This window comes from Pristis pectinata, chromosome 7 (genome assembly GCF_009764475.1).
Source record: "Pristis pectinata isolate sPriPec2 chromosome 7, sPriPec2.1.pri, whole genome shotgun sequence".
NCBI classification, from domain to species: Eukaryota; Metazoa; Chordata; class Chondrichthyes; order Rhinopristiformes; family Pristidae; genus Pristis; species Pristis pectinata.
The window spans coordinates 83,291,062-83,318,365 of NC_067411.1; positions in this window are offsets into that span (position 1 = coordinate 83,291,062).

The window sequence follows — 27,304 nt, forward strand, 5'->3', positions numbered from 1 at the left end:
GCCAGAAGCACAGTCACCTCTGCAGAGTGAAAGTGGGTACTCTACAAAGCAATCACCTGATCTCTTTTTGATTTCTCCAATGCTGAGGGACCACATTGTGAAAACTGAATCCAGTACACTAGATTGGAAAATGTGTGAGTGAATTGCAGCTTCATCTGGAAGAATCCTGGGTCCTTGGACAGTGGGAAGGAAAGAGATGTTGTGTTTCTTATGGTTGAATGTAAAAGTGCCACAAAGAGGATTGGCTGGTGCAGATGGAAACACAAAGAAGACAGTCATGAAGGGAATAGTCCCTCCGGAATGCTGGGAGGGAAGGGAAAGATGTGCTTATTGGTGGAATCTTATTGAATGAGGTGGAAATTATGAAAGCTAATCCATTGAATATGGAGACTGATAAAATAGTAAATGAGGATGAGGGGAATTCCATCCAAAGGCAAATGCCCTGGATGAGCACCTATTGGTGACGGTTCCTGTAAAGCAAGAAGCCTCGACCTGACTTACCTGGTTGAGATTTACCTGACAGAAACAGAATTTCCCAGAGGGTATTTGATGTGCATCCAGGGGAGCTTTGATCTTGTGCATTAAAACAAACATTTTCAACACATGCGCTGGGCACTAGCACTCTCAAATAATAAAGAACCTCAGCAGCTGGCTCTGAGAATGCAGAGTCCAATCTTCCAAGCAAATATCCCAGGAGCCGGTGTTGTTCATTTAGTTGTGGAAACTGAATGTTTATTTAACCATGATACTGTTGTGGAGTACCATGTGGATGAACAGTAGAATGGGGTCCATTTAGGTCTTAGTGGAATAAATGAGGTAATAATGTAGCAGGAAGAAGAGAAGCCACTGGAGGTTCCACCTCAAAATTTTACGATGGATCCAGGCAACTGCAAACACATCCAGATGGACAATGTTGAGGAGATACCAGAAGATAGTGGGGTTAATCACACCATACATTAAAAATGGATAACACGGAGGAGGTATTGGGAAAATTGCCTGAACTTAAAGTAGGCAACTTACCAGGATCAGATGGAATGTATTCTAGATGCATGAAGGAAGTACAAGGGGAATTTATGGGAGCAGTGACCACATTCTTTCAATGTTTTTTGGATAAGGAGATGGTGGTTGCAGAGGACTGGGGGCAGAGCAAATTTTATTACCTTGTTCAAAAAAAAAGGAGTAAGGATAAGTTACTGGCCAGTCCGTTTAACCTTGGTAAATATTTTAAAAGTAGAATAAAGGATACATGATGTACAGGAGATGTACTAGGGATAAAGGATGTACTAAGAGGTGTACAGGAACAGAGTGACCTGGGGGTATGTGTGTACAAATCATTAAAGTGGCAGTGCAGGTTGAGAAGATGGTTAATAAAGCATGCACAGTTCTGGACTTTGTCAATAAAGGCATCAAATATAAAAGCAGGAAAGGTTATACTGAACCTTCATGAGACAATGGTCTGGCCTCATCTGGAGTACTGCGGTCAATTCAGCCATCACATTATAGAAAGTATTACAGAGGGTCCAGACTAGACTTACGAGAGTGGTTCCTGAGTTGAGGGATTATAGTTATGTTAGATTAGAGAGGCTGGGACTAGTTTCTTCTTTAGAGGAGACTGAGGGATATTGGTTGACCAGATAGTGGATAATAGGAAGCTGTTCCCTTTGATGGTGGATCGAGGAAAAGACATTACAATTAAATAGTAAAGTAACTGACAGAAGGACTGGACTCTCTTTTGGAACAGAGTGAGAGGAAATTTGGGGAATCATTTTAGGATGAATTCACAGCAAAAGTCAGGAGAGTTCAGGGTCTTGGGTGTATGGATTTAATTCAGTGAATGTCAACTATACCCTCAGCTCTGTGACCAGTTCTACAGTGTAACTGAGCTTATGTTGAGTTCCCCAGCATGGAAAAATAGATCAATACTTAAACCTGAGCAGATAACATTTCCCAAACAATGAGTCAGTACCTTCTCTGCACCTTCCTTGGAACAGTTAGTTGCAAGTTTTGTGAGATCTATCCTTATCAGAATTGATCCAGAATTTAAAGAGGCTCAAATCCAGTTAAAGTGACGTTATTTTATTTAAGGTGAACCCATAAATCAAAAGGCAAGGTACTGATGCAAGGCTGTTACAGGAATGAGATTATACACATTTCACTGTCTTGATGCCAGAAAGAAAGTCTGTCTAGATGTCTAAACTTGCAGACCTCATCAGCTGACAACCTTTCATCTCTCTTAGATAGCCACATGAATGATAGAAAATGGACGGCTATGTGGGAGGGAAGGGTTAGATAGATATTAGAGCAGGATAAAATGTTGGAACAACATTGTGGGCCGAAGGGCCTGTACTGTGCTTTAATGTCTATGTTCAATGTCTGATGTTCTAGAGGGGAGGAGAATAAGAGTGACATGAATAAAAGTTTTTTTTTGTGGAGCTTGTGGTTGGAATCTGGAAGGCCTTCCCTGTGGTAGAGTCCATTGTGGCCTTCACGAAGGAATTGGTTAAATATAGGACGAGAAACTATTTGCAACGTTACAGAGAAGGGGCTGTGAGCAGGTACTCTGGTAGAGAGCTGGCACAGACCTGATGGGCTGAATGGCCTCCTTCTACACCGTAACTGTTCTATAATTCTATGGTAGTTGCCGAATGACCTGCTGAATATTTCCAGCATGTGCAGATTTTCATTTACTTAATAGCTAAATTGTATAATTGCAATACTTGAGGATAATACTTAATCTTTTAAATTAATCTGCATTTTGCATGCCAACAGCTGCTCCAAGATGCTAATTTTAAAATATTTATTCCAAAAAAGTTAATAACATTTTCAAAATATTGGGTATGATGATTTTCTCAAATACCATAATCATTACACCTTTTATTATGCTGTACAGTGCAATGAAATTGCTGATGATGTTTCTTCAGTCTTATTCACTTTTGGGACCTGGGCAGTGCTGTCAAGGCCAGCATTTATTTCCATCCCTAACTGTCCTTGAGAAAGTGTTGCTGCACTGCATTTTTGAACAGCTGCAGCCTTTCTGGAGAAAGTACTCCCACGGTGCTGTCAAGAAGGGAGCTCCAGAATTTAGACCTAGTGATGTTGAAGGATAGGTAATATATTTCCAAGTCAGGATGGACCGCACTTGGGGTTAGCCTGAAGGTGGTGGTGGCTGGTGACAGCTTGATAGCCGCTTGATTGGGATGGTATTCTTCATAATCCATCAAGTTCTAGTTTCCATGAAGTTCATAGATTTTACTTATGAGGCCTACTGAGTGGAATACATGTTCAGTAAAAACAGTTTGTCCAGGGAAAGACCCCAAAAAGGATGTTGTGCAGTCAGAGATAGAGGAGTTGCACATGCACACTAAAATGTACAGGTGATAGCCATACCATGCTCTCATCCCTTCGTGATTGCCGCATCTCTCCGCCCTCACTCCCCTCATTCCACCCTCACTCCCCCTCCCACCACCAACCAGAGCCAATTCTTCAAGCTTCAGCATGGCATGTCTTTGTGAATTCAGCATGCCATGAACATATTAATGAGAACCTACCTGCAAAAATCATGCAGGCCTCCTGCAGGAGTGATGTGCTATTTCACTCAGTCAGAAAGCCACCTGAGAACTCTAATCTATCCTCCTGTGTCACTCTGTGACATTACTGGCTGCTTGTTCCATGTCAGTGAGTGCTTGCAGTGTGGTAGGGCCTCACCAAGACAAATGGAAATTGATCAATATGTGCCCTGGGCAAGGCTTTGCAATCCTTAGCTGGTATAAGCCATTACCACACCAAGTTCAAAGATGGGAAGAAGGAGCCATAGCTCCTTTGTAAAGGTTGTACCTCTTTGGAGGTATGAGTGCAGACGGAAGGTGCAGTGGCATATTTCCTCCTCATGATGGACAGGCACAAGAAGTGACGAACGGAGGGAATAAAAATTCTGAAGAAAATTTGGGATCATGTTGAGCTGTAGTGTAAGTACGAAACATGCAAAGGGGGCTCTTATCTTGGCACACAGTGAGATCATTAAATTTCACTCAGCAATAAACAAGGTCATGGAGAAAATATAATTGGCAACACATGTTGATCCATTTCCCACTATGCCCATTCATCTCCTAATTGGCAAAATGGGATGGTGTTTCTCAAAGATACTGTAAATCTTTTTAACCCATGAAGATAGGGAGACACCCCAAAAACTGCAGAATTCACAGCCACCAAGAGCAAAGAAAAATGCCATCTATCACTCTAATATTTGTCTTTTGGAACCAGGCCAAGTGTCTGTTCAGTGCTAAAGTTGCAAGACCATCTTTCCCATAGAGAGTAATTTTAAAGATTTTGCTAATCTAGGATGGCATTTTACTCTCACTGTTTAATTTCAACCTGGAATGTGCATTGTGGAAGTTGGCAGTGTGATATTTAAATTTAATATTTGATGTGAGATGAGACTGATATAAGCCAATCATGGTTTTATGTGAAGTAAATGTTTTTACTCTTGGGGAAAGTTTTGCAATTTAGTGATCTTGGCACAGAGTCGAATAAATGAAAGCATGTACAGCCTGAATTAAGCATGTGCCGCTTCTTTCCTAAACCTCCAGTTCTGGGTGCGATAAAAAAATGAAATTTGCAAATATACGGAGAGAGGTGTTTTAACACCGAGGGGGCGGGTGGCTAAGGACCTCCAGAAGAAAAAGATATGATTCACAAACCAGATCTCAACTCACCTCAAATGCATCCATCTCCAATTTTAATGGAGGTGGGATGGGAGTTGGGTGGAAGGATTGTGTGTGATTTCAGGAGACAGATCAGACACTGAGGCACAAGAGAGACTGCAGATGTTGGAAATCTCTTTTGAGGAGACTCAGTTAATGCAGTTTAAATGCATTTGTTTTATTTTTAACAACTAACGGTTATTGGGCTTCTGAAATCACAGCAAATAAAGCTGCTAGAAAGTACTTCATTCACAAGGGTATGTGTCTTTATTGCATGCCTTGTGGGAAAAGGGGAGCAGGAATGTTTCACTCAAGCCCAAAAAGCTAAATTCTCTGCATCACTATACCTCCATGATATTTAGTCAACATCTGCTCCCACGATGCATTTCCATCCAATGGGTAGCTGGTAGGCACGGCACCTATTTAAACAAAAATAAAAGATGCCTTGCAATTCATTTCAGCAGGTCATCCAGGAAATCCACATTAGGTTTGTCATACCTCCCCCGACTGTTCACTTCCCAGCCCTGGATAATAATAGGGCTACAGAATAGGAATACTTGCATTTGAGCCTTTGGAACATTTTTATAAATTTGATTTTGCTGAAGGAAGTACAGATTCCATTGTGACTGGTGCTCATTAAATACCTCAGCTCACTACCTTGCTTTTAGTCCTATTACTTGAACCATTGGCAGCTCTTGAAAAACATGAGGAAACATCCTCAAAGGACTGCTTGGCCCATTAAATCTGCTCCTTCCAAATTCTATGAATTACTTACTTAGGAGCAGATGCTGAGGGAAAAGTCTGCACAGAACTGCTATGATTACTAAGCTAATGAAGGGAGTATGATTTTGGCAACCATAACATAAAGCAAAGATTATAGTCATAGAGACAAGCAGAGATTATTGATAGCCAACACAGATTTATAATGTATATGTCACAACTGGAAAGTTACAACAGTTACCTGGGACATAATTGTCAAGATATAATAAATATATATGTGAATTGCTAAATATATCTGATAAGTTGTCACATAGGAAACTGAAGGGTATGCAACAATATGAATCTGATGCTGGTTAAAGAATAGAAAACAAAAAAATAATGGTTAAAGATCTCAGATTTCAGATTTTTTTTTCTGCTTGGGAATCTGGTCATAACATGGTATTAAATGTTAAATTAGAGCTGTGTCATTTAGAGCTGAATTGAGGGAGCTTTTGTCACATCAGGGGTGGTTAAAGTCTTGAACTCTCTCCACCAAAAACATCTGGATGCCAGTTCAGTTAAAATTTTATTACTAACATTTGTTTTTTTCAGATAAGGAAAATGTAACAAAGGCATGTAATGAGAATCGAGCTGTAAATTTCCCATTATATAATTAAATGGCAAAACGTGCTCAAGGCCTGGCATCTGTACCTTTTTAATTTGCAAATGGTTGCTGGAACATGTAGTGGGTGATTCTATGCCATAAGTGGTTGGAGTCTGGAATGCACTGCCTATGGATGTGATAGAGGTAGGTTGTACTGTGACCTTCAAGAAAGAATTGGATAAATAGATGATGAAGGAAAATTTGCAAGGTGACGGAGAAAGGACTGGGGATTGGAAATAGCTAGCTGTTCTTGTAGAGAGCTGACAGGCTCACAATGGGCCAAATGGCCTCTTCTGCTGCAATCACTCCATAATTCAATTAATTTCACAATGCATTCAAACTCCTACAATGCTCTGAAATGTTCAAGGTAGAGTCCTCAGCTGTGATGCTGTTTCGGTTGTATTAATTACAAGAGACTATTTTGGTAAAGAAGTGGAAGGTAGTGCCAGATTCTAATGCCCAGAATGTTTATAATGGGATGATTACTATTTAAATGCCATTTAAAATACCTTTAGAAAAACCTTTCAAATGCAGCAAGAACAGACTGCTGTGACTATCATACTCTCAGGACTGAAATTCAGCAAAATGTTCAATGGCCCCACGCCTCATCAAGGTCAGCATACTGTTCTTTAAATGCCACCCCTTCCAACTGGACCACAGGTCTCAGACATTGCTCAATGCACCTCACTATCTTGTTTATGCAATTGCATCTGTCCCTCAACTTTTATCTGCTACTGCCTCTGATTATTTACCACCTTGCCCTGCCAGAGATAGGAACTGAGGGTCTCACAATGCAATTCGGTTAATGCAGCTGCTGTGAGTGAATAGATGTCAGTGTGTATAAGCAAGAGACCAAATTTGCTATGAATGTGAGCATCAGTGACCTCCTCTGTCCAGTCATGTACAACAACTGTAGAATACCTCAACCATGCTGGAAGGAGCCCAGTGCAGAGACGGTCATGGCCATGGTCACCTTGCCAACCACTGACCCTTCGTTTTGTTCAGCGGTTGCAGCTGTGCCTGTGGTAGGAAGGATACTTCAGTGGCAATGTCCTTTTGAAGTACTAATATCTGTCTATTATTAAGGTTCAAATGGGAGAACTGGTCTTTGAATGCTGACTTTTCACTGAAACACTTCTGGTCTGGGTCATTCTCTTTTCTCTCCTCTTCCTTCAGGTAGAAGATACGGGAGCCTGAGGGCACGTACCACCAGGCTTAAGGACAGCTTCTATCCCACTGTGATAAGACTATTGAACGGTTCCCTTATACAATGAGATGGACTTTGACCTCACGATCTACCTTGTGACCTTGCACCTTATTGTCTACCTCCACTGCACTTTCTCTGTAGCTGTGACATTTTACTCTGTACTGTTATTGTTCTTACCTGTAATACCTCTATGCACTCTGTACCAACTCAATGTAACTGCACTGTGTAATGAAATGACCTGTACGATCAGCATGCAAGACAAGTTTTTCACTGTACCTCAGTACAAGTGACAATAATATACCAATACCAATACCATCTTTCTCCTGCCTTTCTAGTAGCTTGTACACATCCTCAAGCTCTCTGCCCACTTTATTCATAGAGTTATACAGCACAGAACAGGCCTTTTGCTCTAACTCATCCATGATGACCAAGTTGCCTACCTGAGCTAGTCCTATTTGCCTGTGTTTTGCCCACATCCCTCTAAACCTTTCCTATCCATGTATCTGTCTGAATGTTTTTTATATATTGTAATTGCACCAGCTCTACCACTTCCTCTGGCAGCTCATTCCATATACCCACCATCCTCTGTGTGAAAAAGTTATTCCTCAGGTCCTCTTTAAATCTTTCCTCTCTCACCTTAAACCTATGCTCTCTAATTTTAGACACCCCTGTCCTGGGACGAGACTGTGACCATTCACCTTATCCATGCCCTTTATGATTTTATATACCTCTTTCAAGTTACCCCTCAGTCTCCTGCACTTGAGGGAAAAAAAAGCCCCAGCCTATCCAGTCTCTCCTTGCACTGCATTCTAAGAGGAGTGTCTACCGATGTATCCCTGTCTTGAAATCACCATGGAGAAGCCTCGAATTCAGGACAAAGTCCTTTTGCATATACTACTGCATTGCTTGTGGATTTTAATAATAATGGAGTTCTTAAAAAAGTTAAATACTTGCAGAATCATTGCAACACTTGTTAGAATTCAATCAGCAAATAACCTGGAAGTAGTTGATAATCCCTTTAACCTGTTGCTGAACATGTCTGTGTTCAACTGTGCAAGACTAAGAGAGGAAGTTAACTTTAGCATTGAAGTAATTTGAAGTCAAGAGGTGCCTACTCAGTAAACTTCCGTTGGGCATTACTGTGCATGTGCCAACTATGAAACTTGGCAACTACAAACATGGGTGGAATTTGGAACTGATTCAGCACCAGCAGTGTTAAAAGGAATGAATAACAGAGAGCTTATTTTATACCTTGATTTGGCATCTAATCCCTGTGGCATATTAGAAATTCAACTTCCCTGGAAGTGCTAAAATAGGAACTTGGCAGCCTTAGTCATGAATTGCTGATTAATCAAAAACTTCATGGTGTAGTGTCTCACCGTCCGAGCAAGCGAACTGGCTCGGTGGTCAGGTCGCGCGTCGTTGGAGCGGCGAGGCCCAAGATGGTGTTGGGCCTTTGTCTTCCCAGAGCGACAGGGAGAACCCATCTGCGGGAAAAGTTTGATGACGTAGCACATATGACATTTCCATTTTCGGTCGGTGGGAACCATTCCTCTTAAAAGGCCCGCGCAAGGCGGGAAAATAAATCAGTTTTTGTTCTGCAGCCCACCGACTAGTGTCTTGCTTTCACATCGCGGTAGCAGCTGCTACAATGGCATACCAGATGCAGAAAACTTGCACCCATTTCTACTGAACCTAATTCAAAGAGGCCAGTCCAAGAGTGAAGGAGCACATGTTCTCATCTGCAGCACTGAAGGTCTGATGGAGAAAATCTAGAGAAGGAAGAATGTCCAACAGCTACAACAGGTACAGATGTCATCTTATCCTCCTGTCATTGGTGCAGTTCTTCCTAGCCTCAGGTTCCCTTCCCATTCCTTTGTGAGCACAAAGGACCTGTGGCAAGATGCCCAAAATCAAGCACTGAGATTCTTCCAGTAACTCCAGTAAGGAGTTCAAATGTAACATGTGTAGCACATGATGACCACCTAGAATAAGGGGAACCATGACATTTAAAGGCAGAATCATCAAGAAATAACTTACCATTAAAATCCTGGAGTCACATTATTCATTTTCTATTTGTTCAGAGGATATGAAAGTTGCTGGCCAGCAACCATGAACTTTCACAGTGCAGGTGTTGTAAGTGAAGGAGATTCCACACAGCCAGCTAAGTAAATGCAGTAATTGCAAGAGTTGGCTGCACTAGCACATTATTGCTGCAGTGCACTATCTACATAATGCATTGCAGTTACTCATTCAGACTACTTCAATGACACCTCCCAAACCCAAAGCCTTTACAACCAAAAAGTACAAGAAGGCAGAATACAAGGTTAATGGCAGGACTGTTAGCAGTGTGGAAGAACAGAGGGGTCTTGGGGTCCATGTCCATAGATCCCTCAAGGTTGCCGCACAGGTTGATAGGGTTGTTAAGAAGGCATATAGTGTGTTTGCCTTCATTAGTCGGGGTATTGAGTTCAGAGCCACGAGATCATGTTGCAGCTGGTTAGAACTCTGGTTAGACCACACTTGTTCAGTTCTGGTTGCCTCATTATAGGAAGGATGTGGAAGCTTTAGAGAGGGTGCAGAGATTTACCAGGATGTTACATGGATTTGAGAACATGTCTTATGAGGATAGGTTGAGCGAGCTAGCGCTTTTCTCTTTGGAGAGAAGGAAGATGAGAGGTGACTCGATAGAGGTGTACAAGATGATAAGAGGCATAGATCGAGTGGACAGTCAGAGACTTTTTCCCAGGGTGACAATGGCTAACACGAGGGGGCATAATTTTAAGGTGATTGGAGGAAGATATAAGGGGGATGTCAGCGGTAAGTTTTTTACACAGATGGTGGTGGGTGCGTGGAACGCACTGCAGGCAGAGGTTGTGGGGGCAGACACATTAGGCACTTTTAAGAGACTCTTAGATAGACACATGAATGATAGAGAAATGGAGGGCTATGTGGGAGCGAAGGGTTAGATAGATCTTAGAGCAGGATAAAATGTCGGCACAACATTGTGGGCTGAAGGGCCTGTACTGTGCTGTTATGCTCTATGTTCTATGTGACAGGCAGTTTCCCCTCCAACTTGGAGATTCTGATTGTAAATACATTGCCCTTATTTTGTAGTTACTGGATCTGAATCCAGGAACTATCTACCCATTAGCATTGTGAGAACATCTTCATCAGAAGGATTACGATAGTCTGGAAAGCAACTCATCACCAACTTCAAAGGCAATTAGGAAGAGGCAATTAGGTACCAAATAATGAAACAAAAAACTTGATTTCCCAAAGCTTTTCAAGAGCATGATGGAAAACTGTAACTTGCCTAAAGTTCTGATACCTCCAGAACCAGCTCATTTAATTGGTAGCCCATTCACCACCTCTAATATTCCCTCTCTCCACCAACAGAATACTCAGGTTGTAGTGTGAAATATATATAGTGTGTGCTGCCACCCATTATCAAAGGTTCTACAGTAGTACTTCCCAAACTTTAATCTTGATCAACTAGGTAAACAAGGAGAGTAGGCTAATCAGAACTCTTCAAGTTGTGCAAAATCTGACTTGAAATTAAAATCCTTTCTTGATTGAAAAAAGGACAAAATTATGGAATCCTCTCACTGGCCAGCAACTTTCACATCCTTCGAATAAATAGAAAATGAACAATGTGAAGCACAGCAATTCCCCTTTTTAGGTGAAGGCATGAGGATTGGAAAAATAAACATTCTTCTACAATTTTTCAAGTCTTGACCAAGTATCCTGAAATGTCCTTTCAACAGCTCCAGCAAAAATGAAGTGATGAGCATCTCTTTGAAAAGTGCATCAAAACAACTACAGAACTATGTTTACTTCCAAATATGATTGTTGTTTGGAGAAAGCGTTGGTTGAAGTGCAAGGTAGTATAGTGCTGTGAAGCTACTGAAAGCAGGCGTTTTGAGGAACAAACAGTACCCTAACCTGTGGATTATCTATTGATTCCTAACATTCGGCATAGTCCATTTGCAGAGTGTATGTAGACAAGAGACACCAAAAGCTCAAAACAAAGCATATGCTCTTTGTTCAAGAATTCTTCACACATTATTTCTCTGCCTTTATCTTTTTCTCCATGGAAGTCTTTTATAAATGTTGTAGTGGACCAGAGAGCAGTTTGTCACGACACAATCCTTAAATAAGAAAATGCCTTATGCAATAATTATTGTTCATAATCAACATCAAATGCACTTCAAGTCTTTAACATAATGGCTAATCATAGAGCAAGCTTTGATCCCTTCTGCAAGATACTATCTTGAACAAAACAAAGCTAAAATACCACATCTATTTAAGATTATGTCATGGCTATATTAGAAACTAACTTGCACCTGAAGAATTCAGTTAAAATTCCATCCATATCTCCAACCACAAACCTCTAAAACCCTCTCATGGATCATGAATTTTGATATATGTTTTTTTTTGTCAGCATAATCATACATAGTGTAATTTGAGCAGCATAGTGATTGATTTGTTAATTTTTTTTGAATATCTGACTCCTTTAATTCTCAAGTGCTCTGCATTTTAGAATGATATTTAAGTACTACCTGTTTAGAATTCATAATCCTTTTCATTAGCTTGTATATATCCTGATGACAATGCAGTATGAAAGCTTAGATATTTACTCTTCATTTAGATTTGTATTGCCTACTGCTTTCATCATCTGCAGAGACACAATTATGAAGATTAAAATACATATTATGATACTCTTCACATACAAGTTAAGCTATTTTATTGCTGCTAAAATAGTTTTTATTTATCTTAATAGCACTTTGTCATAGTTATTCCTTGATTTTTACATTTGCTTATTAATTAAATAAGCCAAATTAAATAAGCCAAAATATCTCCTTTAATTATTTCTTCTCTGAATAAGCACAGTGGCTTTCTTTTCCCCTTTAATGTACGGGCTCAGGGCAGATTTTGCTGCTGTACGAAATACACCCAGATCTCAAATATTTGGTGTTGAGATTTTTGTTTGCACTGAGGAGATGGTGCTTTGTTTTGCATTTCCTCGATTTTGGTTGCACTGAGGTGAGCATTGCTAGCTTGAGCCTTTGATCCTTCTCAATAATACTGAGAAAACCTGGAGATTGATAGAACAGTGTAATGACTAAAAAGATGAGGAAGAGGGAGAAAATAAATTATGAGAGTAAAGTAGAATGATGTAAAAGTAACAGCTTCTACAGCCATATAAAGAGGAAGAGATGGTGGTCCCTTCAATGGGGAAATTAATAATGTGGGAAAATAGGAAATGGCTTTGAACAAATACTTTCTGCCAGAAGGCAATAAAAGCATCGCTATATTGGAGAAAATTATGGGACTAAAGGGAGGAAGGAACTTAAGACAATAACTATCATGAGAGAAAATATATGATAAGCAAACGGGACTATTGGCTGCCGTGCCCCTTTGATTTGATGGCCCGCATGCTAGGGTGTTAAAAGAAAAGGCTGTAGAGGTAGTAGATAAATTGGCTGTGTCTTCCAAAATTCCCTACATTCAACAAGGATCACAGCCAATTGGAAAATGTTAAATGTAATGTCCCTATTCAAAAGAGGAAGACAGCCAGCAGGAAATTATAGACCTAACATTTGACTTTGGAAACCCAAAGTCAAATGTTATTAAGGAAGTGTTAGGACGTGTAGAAAATTGTAATACAATTAGTAGTCTCAGCATGGCTTTACAAGAAGGAAATTATGTTTGATAAATTAATTAGAGCTACTGGAACATGCAATGAACAGAGTGGATAAAAAAAACAAGAAGATGATGTGTGTCTGGATTTCCGATACTCATTTAGAAATACGCATGTTAAGATTATTGCAATAGGTGAGAATTCATGGAGTTAGGATAACTCACTAGCATGGGTAGAAGAGCAAAAAACAGCAGAAGTAAAAACAAAAGATGCCTGAAATAATCAGCAGGTCACAGATCATCAGTGTAGAGAGTAAAAAAACTATCAATGACATTTTAAAAGCACCGGGAAAATTCTGGAAAAAGCATGTTTTAAATTGCAGAGAACAGGAAGGGATCGGAGAGAGCAAAAGGGAATGTCGGCGATTGGGGGTGGGGAACAAGAAAAGCTGAATGATACAGAAAGGGGGTGGTGACTGCTTGCTGATAGCAGTTAATCTGTCTGGAGGAAATGTAAATCGAGGGAGAACAGAGCAGGGGAAAACACAACAAAACCATGCTGGGACTGTGAGATACAGATATGAAATAAAGGGGAATGCTGGGAAAACCCAGCAAGTTGTGCAGACAGATGAACTTTGTTTATTATGGCATGGATAGAGGATAGGCGAACAAACCGGAAGCAGATTTAGAGTAAGGGGGACATTTCCCAGTCGGCAAACTGGAACTAGGCGTTTGCCATAGGGATCTGTGCTGGGGTCCCAACTATTCATGATCTATAATAATGACTTAGATGCGTATTGTAGCCACATTTACAAATGATGTACAAGTAATTGAATAACATGTTATGAAAAGGACAGAATGAATCTGGAAAGGGGTAAAGGCAAATTAAGTGAGTTGGCAGAAATTTGGTAAATGGAATATAACGTGGAAAACTGAGAGGTTACCCACTTTGGCAGGAGAGCAGAATATTGTTTAAATGGAGAGAGTACTGGTACTGTCCAGAAGGATTTGGGTTTCCTTGTACGTTAACAGAAGATGTCAGCATGCAGTTACAGTAAATAATTAGAACATAAGGGTGTAAGAAATGGCAGGTGCAGTAGGTCATTCAACCCCTCCTGTGTGCTCCATCATTCAACAAGATTATAGTCAATCTTCACCCTTAAACACCCATTAAAGGAGATCTTTATCTCCTTTAAATCCAAAAATTTATGTCTGTTTAAATGGAATCAACAATTGAATATCCATATCTCTTTAAGAATTCCAAAAATTCACCACCTTTTAAGTGAAGAAATATTTCCTCATTTCAATCCAAAATGGCCTTCCCTTACTTCAAGACTGTAATCAAGACTAGTTCCAGACTCCTCAGCCAGAGGAAAATCATCCTTTTTTATTGCTTATCATGTCCCTTAATAATTTTGTACACCTCAATGAGGTAACCTCATTCTTCTAATCTCTAGAGAATAGAGGTCAGGCCTACTCAATCTTTCCTCACGTGATTGTCTTATCATCTCAGGAAACAGCCTGGTGAATGTACTGGTATTGGTATTGGTTTATTATTGTCACTTGTACCGAGGTACAGTGAAAAACTTGTCTTGCATAGCGATTGTACAGGTCTATTCATTACACAGTGCAGTTACATTGAGTTAGTACAGAGTGCATTGATGTAGTATAGGTAAAAACAATAACAGTACAGAGTAAAGTGTCACAGCTACAGCGAAAGTGCAGTGCAATAAGGTGCAAGGTCACAACAAGGTAGATCGTGAAGTCATAGTCCATCTCATTGTATAAGGGAACCATTCAATAGTCTTATCACAGTGGGGTAGAAGCTGTCCTTAAGTCTGGTGGTACGTGCCCTCAGGCTCCTGTATCGTAGAAGAGGAGAGAAGAGAGAATGTCCCTGGTGGGTGGGGTCTTAGATTATGCTGGCTGTTTCGCCAAGACAACGGGAGGTAAAGACAGAGTCCAAGGAGGGTCTGCTGCAGTTCCTTTATGGCAACTATAACCAAAACAGCCACGCACTACTCCAGGTGTTGTATCAAGAAGGTGCAAATATAATTGCGGTAGGACATCTTTTACTCTTGTAGTAAGGCATCTTCACTCACATCCTCTCACAATAAAGGCCACGTACTTTTGGCTTTCCAATGAGGAGAGCAGATGGAGTGTGTCCCTTTACTGCAAAGGGCAGAAGTATAAAAATAAGCAATAATCTTACTGAAACATTTAAGATTCTTATGGTAGAAGCTCAGAGGATGTTTCCCCTCATGGGGGATCCTAGACCTAGTAGGCAGAGATTCAGAATAAGGGTGAAACGTTTATAAGGAGGAATTTCTTTGGCAGAAGACTGTGAATTTCTTTGTCAAAGGAACATGGAGTTTAACTTCAAACTGAGAGAAACAGACTTTTGGATTACAGGGGAGTCATGGGTTATGGGGATTAGGCAGGAAAGTGGAGTTTAGATTAAGTTCATCAACCATGATCTCACTGTATTACTGGGCAGGATCAAGGGTCAGTTTGTCCATGATCTTACTGTATTACTGGGAAGGGTCAAGGGTCAGTTTGTCCCACTTCTGGTTTCATTTCCATGCCTTTGTATGAATCCCTACTGTGTACGCAAGACTTGTTAGTATTGAAGAATGTGGAGCAACACACAAAACACTGGAGGAACTCAGTGGGTCAGGCAGCAATGTGGAGTTTGGTTCTCTGATAAACTCCTGGAATCTGTCAGCAGCAAGGGCACAAGGCTGGGAGTACTCATTAGTTTGCAAGTTTCAAAAAGAATCTAAAAATACTGGAATCAAGGTTTTCCAACATCTCTCGAACACAGGAGCTCTGCTACCAAGAAGGACAAGTCCATCAGGTGCATGGGAAAATCATTTCCTCCTGGTTCCCTTCCAAGTCACATGGGTTGTGTGGGCGGTGAAATTCTGGAACAGGTTATCATTAAAAAGGAAAAGGTATTAGATGTCCTAGCAGGCTTACAAGTCGCTGCTTTGCAAGGCAAAAGAGGAAGTAGTTGGGGCCCTAACACTGATTTTTAAACCTGTGCTGGTCATAGGTGAGGTACCAGATGACTGCAGGACAGGAAATATGGAACATTTATTCAAAAAGGGCAGCAGGGATTAACCAGTTAATTGCAGACCTGTGAGTCTAATATCAATGGTTGTGAAGTTATTGGAAAAAATTCTGAGGGACAGGATTAATCTGCATTTAGAAAGGCAAGAGTTAACCAAAGGTGGTCAATATGGTTTTGTTAGAGAAAAATCTTGTCTGACCAATCTAACTGAATTTTTCAAAGAAGTAACAAAAAATTATTGATGAGAGCAGTTTGTTTGATGTAGTCTTTACAGACTTTAGTAAGGCATTTGACAGGTTTCCATGTGGAAAACTGATCCAAAAGGGTCTAGCTTATTAGATCTAAGACAATTGGGCAAATTAAATCCAAAACTGGCTTTGTAATAGGAAGCAGAGACAAGACAAGATAAAACAAGATATCTTTATTAGTCACATGTACATTAAAACACACAGTGAAATGCATCTTTTTGCGTAGGGTGTTCTGGGTGCAGCCCGCAAGTGTCGCCATGCTTCCAGTGCCAACATAGCATGCCCACAACTTCCTAACCCATACGTCTTCGGAATGTGGTCTTTTGGTGATGGTGAGTGGATGGTCTTGTAATTGGAAGCTATGACCAGTAGTGTACTACAAGGCTCAGTTCTGGAATCCTTACTGTTTGTTTTATACACTAACAATTTGGAAATAAATGTAGGAAATTTGATTAGTAAGTTTGCGATGACATGAAAATTGGTGGTGTCATTGGCAGTGAGGAGGACAGTCTTAGGCTACAGCATGATACTTATCAGTCAGTAAGATGGTTAGGGCAATGACAGATGGAATTTAGTCCTGATAAATGGGTGATAATGCAGTTTAGGAGGAGGAATAAGGGCAGGACATACACAATGAGTGGTTGGGTCTTATGGAGGAACGGAAGGATCTTGGTGTGCAAATCCAAGGATTCCTGAAGATGGCAAATAGTTAAAGGGCTGAAGAAGGCATTTGGGATACCTCCCCTTATTAGCTAAAGCATAGAATAGAAAAACAGGGTGTTTATGGTACAACTTTATTAAACATTGGTCAGGCCATAGCTACTACGTACAATTCTGGTCATCACACTATTGAAAGGATGTGATTGAACTGGAAAGGGTACAGAGGAGATTCACCAGGATGCTGCCTGGAATAGAACAATTCATTCAGGAGGATAGACTCGATAGTCTGGGCTTGTTTTCCTTGAAGTGGAGGAGGCTGAGGGGGACCTGATAGAGTTATACAAAATTACAAGGTGCTTAGGTAGGGTAGATCATAGGAACTTTTTCCCTATAGCAGAGGTGACTAAAACTAGAGGGAGTAGGTTTAAGGTCAGGGATAAAAGCTTTAGAAGGAATCTGAAGAAAAACGTTTTCATCCAGAAAGTGGCTGGGATCTGGAATGCACTTCCTGAGTGGGTTGTGGAGGCAGGTACTCTCAGGGCATATAAGAAGTATCATCAGCACTTGAATCACCAAGGCACAGAGGGCAATGAGCCAAGTGTTGGTAAATGGGATTAGTAGTGACAGGTACTTAATGGTTGGTATGGACAAGGTAGGCGAGAAGCCTACTTCTGTGCTGTATGACTCTATGGCCTTTGTAACTTGGAAATATATTGCCATTTCTTTATCATCTCTAGGTCTAAATCCTGGAATTTCTTACCCAATTCCATTGTGGAATTATCATTGGTAGAATGCCTGTTGTGGTTAAGAAGGTGGCTCACCATCACATTCTGAAATGCAATTAGGAATAGGCAATAAATGTTGGCCTTGCCAATTAAAAAAAAGTTACTTATTCCTGCATATTCCTTAAGTCTATCAGTCTATGTCTGTTTTATATCTCTGTGCCTACATCTGTTTAAACACCTACCTCTAACTGCAATCTATATGCACTTTTAATCAACAAATCCTGTACTGCTTATCAGTCTGACAGTCCTTCAAAGTTCAAATTGTTAAAAGAGAAAGAAATGTAAATGAGCATATAGTAACACTGGGGCAGATTTTAATGTGGCACCTCCACTAAGATGCCCACTTCTCCATTTTTGCATAAGCTACAATGAAAGAAGGTGCACCAACAGCATATGGCATTGCAACAATGGGTTCAGGCCCATAATGTTCACAATGAGGAGGAAGGTCAGAGAACAAAAGTCAATAAGAGACTAAATAGACTGTGGTTATATCGCTGGTTGGTTTTCTGTTGCTTGTGGATTAATTTTGTGTTGCTATTAAAAGAATCCATATTCATGGCCACAGTTTAAATGAGTGAACGTGCTACTATTTTATTGTTGCGGTAAAACACAGTTACATCTGACCAAACTACTAGCTGAAGTAGGACAGTTTGTTTTGATGAAGAATTCAAAGAGATGTTGCTGCAGGAAATTTGAGAAATGTTTCTTTTCTACTCTTTTGGTAGAACTTGCCTGAGGCTGTGGTGTGGAAAGCATTTCAGGAGGTAGCCAAAACAATAGATACCAGCAGCAACTCAAGATTTCACCTGCATTTTAGTGAAGTAAACAGTCATAAATCAAATGAGAAAATGCTAGGAATACTCAGCAGATCAGGTAGCATCTGAGGGAAACAAAATTAATGTTTTAAGCTGGCCTTTTATCAGAGTGAAGAAAAGTTGGAGATCGAAGCTGTAGGGAGGGGGGTCCCTGGAGAGAACAATGGGACTGTCCGTGGGTAGGGAGGAGACCAAGAGAGACTGATTGACACAAGCAGTAGTGGTGCCAGCTGAGAGAGGATGCAAAAGGCTTGTTAATCAAATCAGCAGGAAATATAAAGAGATGAATAAAAACAGAGATGACAAAAATGTAGACAACGAGCCCTGCAGATTGTGGAAATCTGAACGTTAAAAGAGCATGCTGACAATACTCTGAAGGTCAGACAGCATCTGCGGAGAGAAAAATAGAGTTAATGTTGCAGATTGATGACTCTAGTCAGAACAGGCCAGTACTGATAGCGGTTATCTGAAGTTAAGAACATAAGAACATAAGAAAGAGGAGCAGGACTAGGCCATCTGGCCCGTTGAGCCTGCTCTGCCATTCAATAAGATCATGGCTGATCTGTCCGTGGACTCAGATCCACCTACCTGCCTTTTCCCCATAACCCTTAATTCCCCTAGTATGCAAAATTGTTGAATTCACTGTGTTGACTCTAGCACCTCTATAGAATATCAACTGAACTATTGAACGTAGAGACTGTAAACCAAGGTTCACTACAACTTAATCATTAATAGCTCTCAAGTTATTTAAGCATTCATACATATTACTGACCTAATAACTTCACATTTGATTTACTGTTCCACCTTATCCTTAAATCACAAGACTCATGGCTTGGACTCAAGTCCTACCCATGTGAAATGAACTGGCCAGGCTCACTCCACAGTGGGTGGAACCTTCCCTGAGTTCCGAACTCAGGGCCTTCCTTGCGATGGTTGTTCCCAGGTTATCACTCCCTTTGTCTTGGACTGGCCTTTTATATAATTTTTCCTCCAATCTTCTAAAGGCTCTCTTTGTTCTTATTCCAGACCAGGACTTTCATGATGCTGAAGCTGATCATTTCTTAAGACAACCTAAATATACTGGTCTGGAAGAAGTTGTCATCAAACAGTGGAAGATAAACTGGGAGAATGAAATGGAGTCCTTACAGGAAGCAAGGTGGAAGGAGATATGGCTGGAATGGCCATGGGAATCTGTCTGTTTAGAATGAATATTGATCACCACTCGTGTCATCCAATTTATTTTGGTCTCCTCCCTATCACAAACATTTCTTTTGTCTCTCCACCTGTTATCCCAATTTAAGTTCCCACTCCTGCCTGCTGCAAAGTCACACAGTGCCATGGATTAATTCTGTTAAATCACGTTTATTCCCAGTATACTACCAAGGGAGAACTCTCCTTTAACACTCATTCAGAGTCTTTAATGGAGGTCTCCGCAATACAAAGGAGCAGATATTAATTTACATAGTCCTTGTCACGCACACTTAATCAATGTGGCTACTCAAGTTTCGATCAGGCGCCTAAGATACAAAGACAAACATCACACTCATTGTTTAGTATAATTGGTTTACAATCAAGTTCCGGACACAGTAAATACCACCTGGTCTTGGGTCAGGGGCTTGCGTGGTATTTTTTTCATTAGTTATATGTACGGTCACAATTTCTTAACCCTTTACTTCCTCACACCCTCCTTCCTTCTCTGCAACTTGAAACATGCTTGTTATCTAACTTTTCGTAGTTCTGATGAAAGCTCATTAACTTCACTTTTCTCTTTCTATAGATGGTGACTTGCCAACTGTGTATATCCAGAATTTCTGTTTTTATTTTAAATTTCCAGCATTTGCAGTTTCCTGATCCTTGAGATAAACAACCAACAACTAACAGGGACATGATCTCTTGCCTCCGGCCCCTGACTCTGTACAATATTCTGGTTAGTTCTTATGTGGAGTACCATGTATATCTATCATTCTTGGGCACAGCAACTCAGGAAAGATGCAATGATTTTGGAGGAGTTCACTAGAAAGACTATGAAGCTAAAGGGTGAAATTATGTCATAGACCAGACTTGTAACTCCTTGAATATGGAAGAGAATGATCAAATTGGGGTGTTTCTAATCTAGAGAGAAAAAATATTTCCTCCAGTGGAAGAATCCATAACCTGAGGACATGAAATTCTAACCAGGCAGGTCAACTTTGATTTCTAACTTTTCCTTTCTCTGATGAAAGGCCAACCTGAAACATTAATTTTGCTTCTCTCAGATGCTGCCTGACCTGCTGAGTATTTCCAGCATTTTCCCTTTTGATTTCTGATCACTTTGTCAATCAAAGGGTAATGGAAATCTAGAAAGGTTTCTCTAAAGAGCTATTGAGACCAGGTTCAATGGGAAATTTCAAAACCAAAATTGATAGAGTTGGTTAGACATGAAATTAAGAATTATGAAAACAAGACAGGTATATGGATCTAAAATACACAGCCTACTTCTGTTCTGATGTAGGTGGTGACAAATCCAATGAAGATCTTCTTCGTTTAATGGAAACTTATCCATGTCACTCCTGCTGTCTCTGATTTCCTCTCTCTCATGAGAACCTCTCTGAAGTACAAATCAATTGCCTTTGTTTAAAAGGTGTGTTGGAAATCTGCACAAATTAATGACCAATTTGTAATGAAGTATATCTCAAAAATATTAAGGTGCCAGGAATCTGGCAGAGGCACATGTAGACAGAACTGTCTTGCTGTAATTGTCAGGAATCTCCAACGTATCAAGCATCCTGAGTTAAGAGGAGACAGTAACAGCCATTCGATGTTGATTTTAGAACTTCAATGTTGCCAGGGCCACTTGCTGGGCTACCCATTGGCATGTGCAAGTTAACAAATTGGCATTGCAAATAAGCTATCTAGTTAAACACACCTGATTTCCACTTCCTTTAAGTAAATTGTCATAGCTGAGTTGAAAATTTACTGTGGGAACCAAACAGATTGCCCTCTCCTTGGGCTGGTTTGTGCTGCACTGGGTCTATGTCTCTCAATTCCCCCCTCTTCCCACCTGCTACAAATGTTGCCCCCGTGGTTGCATTTCTCTGTTGTGGCTATGTAGTTCTTAAAGTTCTCTTGGCATTGCTGTCAGAGTCATTCCAGGAAGCAAGGGGACTCTTAGTGGTGACTAGGCCTCAGGCAGCAAAAACTACATGTGATCTGACAGCACAAAGTAAAAAATGCCTTGTCACAACGTCCACCTGATCAGACAGGTTTGGAACCTTGAAAAAATCATGTAAGTAGTTTAAATATTAGAAATTATTAACAAAAAATAAGAAAACTACTTAAAGCCATATAAACTTTAAGTAGCTTAACTAAAATATTAAACCAGACCTTACCTTCATTTACCTGTTTTAGTGAAGAACCACATTTAAGTATTCATTCATTTTGCTGTACCAGGTTTGAATGGTGTAAAGCTGAGACTCTGGAAACTGAGTTTATTGGGCTCCTCAGTTCAGGACCCGACAGAATGTTGAGTCCCGAAGTGGAGCATCTGACCTTCAGGCTATTCTGTACCTCTGTGCTGCAGTGTGGAAGTCTGGCACAAGCTGATGTGCACATGTTCTGACTGATCTCAGCAAAACCATTGCATGGCCTTCACCATGTTGTGGTCTATTGCAGCTTCTAACTTAAATTTTCTTAAGTTGTTTTGATTGCCTGAGAGTATGTTAAGAATAAAATTAACCAGAATTTTTAAAAATTCCCACATTGACCTGGTAAGACAATTCAACAATTTCACAAGTAGGGAATATTTAACTATCATGCGCCCAATAGTACAAAGCAAATGGTCAGACAAGTAATTCCTCTTTCCCTGTCTAGATGGCTAGCCCACCTGACAGCAGCAATGTTTTGTTTTGCAGCAATGAATTTGTAGCCAGAGGTTGACAAAATTATCAAAGTAACTGGTGTTTTTCAGTCTCAGTTTTGTTCTTGCAGTCTTTGACAGTCCAAGCAGTTAGACAATGAACAGCAAAGCAAGAGATTGGTGCTGCAGTAATTACAAAATCTGTTTTGACACATTCATTTGCAAAAGCTCCCAGCCAATATTCTCAAAGCATGATGATTCATTTGGTCAAGCTAATACAATCTCAGGTCTTCATATTCTGGTGGTTTCCCTTTAAGTACTGGAATCATAATGCAAACTGTAATCACATTTGTTTTTGTTAATTTATCACAAAACTTGAACTATTGAATAGTTACTGACAGATGCAGGACACTGATTTCCTGTTTTCATGCAGGCTTCTGGACTCCTCCTGCTTCATTTAATAATAGTCTTTCAATGCTTTGTCCATCTTGGAGATGATACACACCATTGTGTATCAGTGGTTTGTTAAAGTAGCGATGAAATGCAGAACAAGCAAATTATTTTAATTGGAACCCCTTGAATATTGTTGGATCTACACTGATCAATAGAGAGTATTGCATGATGACACACGCAACATAAACTGCACACATTTTGGAAAGGCATTAATCCGTCAGGAGGATTCTCCATGCCTTGTCCATGAAGATATGTGAGAATACTACAACATTGGATTTTATCCATCAAAGTCAGAAATTGCTCAGAAATGTTCTGCGCATAAAATAATACACAAATTCAATACCACTAACTACTGTCTGATCACATACCTTCAACCACAGACGAACTGATGGGATGTGTTGTTAACTCTGTTATCAATCAACATTTCCACATCAATAACATTTTTACTGGACCTCATTGTGGGTTATGCCAAGTCCAACTGGCTGCAGGCCATATCAATATTTTGCTGTGTGACATCATGGAACCCTATCAAAACAAGTCATTGAGAATTGCCTGAAGTCAAAGTTAAACTAAAGGAAAGGCTTTAACTGTTAGAGGCCATTCCATACCATTTCAGCAATGTCTCAGGGCAGTGTCATAGAACCAACCGTGTTTTGCTGATTCATCAATGATCTTCCCTCCACCATTAGATCAGAAGTGGGAGGCTTGCTAAATGATTGCTGGATGTTTAGTTCTATTCACAATCAAGCAGTCTATATCCACGCACACCAATGACCAGGACAACATCCAGACTTGAGATAATAAGTGGCAAATAACATTTGTGTACTCAAGTACAGGTCAAGAATTATTTCAATAAGCGGGAGATCAACTATCTGCTTTTGGCATTCCATTGATATTGCCATTGCTGAATCTTATTTTAGAGGTCACCACTGAATGAAGATTTAAATGGATTAGCCTCTTAACTACTAAGGTTGAGAATTTTGGTAACTCACTTTCTGACTGCCAATGCCTTTCCAAGATGTGTGCAATTTGAATTGAGTGTGTCACGGAATACTCTCTATTGATCAGTGTAGCTCCAACAATACTCAAGAGGCTCCAATTAAAATAATTTGCTTGTTCTGCATCTCATCACGACTTTAAAGATTCACTCCTTAACCACTGATATACAATGGCTGCAGTGTGTATTATCTACAAGACACAATACAAACACATGCCAAGGCTTCTTTGACAGAATCTACAAAACCACAACCACTACCACTTGGGAGTGTGTGACCTGCTGCCACAAAGGAAAACCTTTACCTGAAGTTCCCCTCAAACGTGCACACTAGCCATAAAGAATGACTTAGTTGTTGCTTCATCGTCCCTAGGTTAAAATGATGGAACTCTCAACCGAACAGCAGAGTGGGTTGCTGCACAGAATGCAGCAGTTCAAGATGATTGCTGTCCATCCCCTCCTCCAAAAAAATTAGAATGGGTATAAATGTCCTGCCGGGTATGTCCATATTCTATAAAAGAATAAATAAAAACATTAAAATGAAAATAAATCATCATCCCTTCCCAAGATTGCTGTGGTCCTGGACTACCTTGCAATACTCATTTTCTGGGTGCTTCTAGAAGAAGGAAGCCTTGCGATGTTCCCAACTTGCATGGCACTTTGTCTCAATGTGTGGCATGAGAAGATGTGGTGAAAAATGGCCAACTTAGTTTCTAATTATAAATAATGAATAGTTGATGTCCTGCTTACTGAGCATGAACAGAAATGGGCACTGTTTCGAAGTAGTAATGTAACTGGACCACCTCCAGGCCTGGACCAATGGTCCGGAAACATGAGTTTAACACCCATTGTAGAAACTGGGTTCTTAATTAAATAAATCTGAGATTAAACAGGTAGTTCCCATAATGGTGATCATAAAACTACTAGATTGTTGTAAAAACCCATCTGGGGAAGGATATCTGCCATCCGTACACAGACTGGATCTTGACTCAGTAATTGATTGACTTTTAACTGCCTTCTGATGTGCCTTAACAAGCCACTCACTTAAAGGTGATTAGGGAAGGGGAATAAAAGCCGGCCCTGCCAGTATTGCCACATCTTGTGAATTAATTAACATGTACACAAACACATGCCATTTAGGATGACCAACAAAGGATCAAAGATTCTAACATATGAACATCAAACCTGTTTTGTACTGATACTGTAGCGGCTGCTACCGCGATGTGAAAGCAAGACACTAGTCAGTGGGCTGCAGAATAAAATCTGATTTATTTTCCCGCCTTGCGGGGGCCTTTTAAGAGGAACGGTTCCCGCCCACCGAAAACAGAAATGACGTACGTGCTACGTCTTCAAACTTTTCCCGCGTACGGGTTCTCCCCGTTGCTCAGGGAAGACGAAGGCCCAACGCCACCTTGGGCCTTGCTGCTCCGACGACGCGCGACCTGACTGCCGAGCCGGTTCGCTTGCTCGGACGGTGAGTCGCTACAATACTGTTATTAATCAGATTATAGGAACTGCTTACTTATTCAGTAATGTACCAAATCTGCTCAATGTTTTTTGATTACTTGTAATAGATTATTTGTACCAAGTGAATTTTCATAACTAAAGTTGGATAAGAATTTCTGACAAATACACAACATTTTTCTATTTATACTTTCATGTAAATTTACTTCAGGCATGTTTTATAAAATAAGCAAGAATATTTATCTAGGTTATTATAATAGCAATTATTATTATAGCAATTCTGTGTGAAGTTAGAGACACAATCGGATGCACGACAGCTGTGGCAGGGTTTGCATGCCAGTACTTACGAAAAGGCGAAACCTAACAGCATAAATGGCAGTGATGCTTCACTCCCTGAAAGGGAGAATAATACTACACCTGCGCAAATCCCCACAGCATCCGGTCATCCAATGATCTCTGTCTTGGAGGTGATGTCCGAACATCCTACGAAAGGGTAAACCCTCACAATGCATCAGGCACTGACGATGTACCTGGCCGGGTACTGAAAACCTGTGCTGACCAACTGGCTGGAGTGTTCAAGGACATCTTCAACCTCTCACTGCTGCGCTCTGAGGTTCCAACCTGCTTCAAAAGGGCAGCAATCATACTGGTGCCCAAGAAGAGCAGGGTGAGCTGCCTCAAAGACTATTGCCTGGTAGCACTCACATCTACTGTGATGAAATGCTTCGAGAGGTTGTCATGGCTAGAATTAACTCCTGACTGAGCAAGGACCTGGACCCACTGCAGTTTGCCTACCACCACAACAGGTCTACAACTGACCCAATCTCACTGGCTGTCCACTCTGCTTTGGAGCACCTAGACAGAGGCAAAATATACATCAGGCTGCTGTTTATCGATTACATCTCGACACTCAACACCATCATCGCCTCCGTATTAATCAGCAAGCTTCAAAACCTGGGTCTCTGCAACTGGATCCTTAACTTCCTTATCAGGAGACCACAGTCAGTGTGGATCGGTAATAACATTTCCTCCTCACTGACAATCAACACAGGCGCACCTCAAGGATGTGTGCTTAGCCCACTGCTCTGCTCCCTCTACACTCATGACTATGTGACGAAACACAGCTCAAACGCCATCTATAAATTCATAGATGACACCACTGTTGTTGATGGTGTCAGATCTCAGATGGCAATGAGGTGGCATAGAGGAGTGAGATAGATTGGCTGGTTGAGTGGTGTCACAACAACCTCACACTCAGTGTCAGCAAGACCAAGGAACTGATTGTGGACTTCAGTAAGGGGAAGTCAGGAGAACACACACCAGTCCTCATTGAGGGGTCAGTGGTAGAAAGGGTGAGCAGTTTCAAGTTCCTGGGGGTCAACATCTCAGAGGATCTATCCTGGGCCCAACACATTGATGCAGTCACGAATAAGACATGTAAGTGGCTCTATTTCATTAGGAGTTTGAGGAGATTTGGTATGTCACCAAAGACTCTTGCAAATTTCTATAGATGTATGGTGGGGAGCATTCTGACTGGTTGCATCACAGCCTGGTATGGAGGCTCCAATGCACAGGATTGCAAGAGGCTGCAGAGGGTTGTAGACTCAGCCAGTTCCATCGTGGGCACAACCCTCCCCACCATTCAGGACATCTTCAAGAGGTAGTGCCTCAAGAAAGCGGCATCCATCACTAAGAATCCACAGCATTTAGGACCTGCCCTCTTCTCATTACTGCCATTGGGGAGGAGGTACAAGAGCCAGAAAACCCACAGTCAACAATTTAGGATTTGCTTTGTCCCCTCCGCCATCAGATTTCTGAACGGTGCATGAACCCATGAACACTACTTCGTTATTCCTTTTTTTGCACTATTTATTTATTTTCTAATTTATAGTAATTTTATGTCTTTGCACTTTACTGCTGCTGCAAAACAACAAATTTCATAACATATCAGTCAGTGATAATAAACCTGATTCTGATTCTTATAATAGATGAAAACATCTATAATGTACCCATATGAATCTAATCATTGAAGACTTTTTTTGGGTCTATATATTGATAACTATT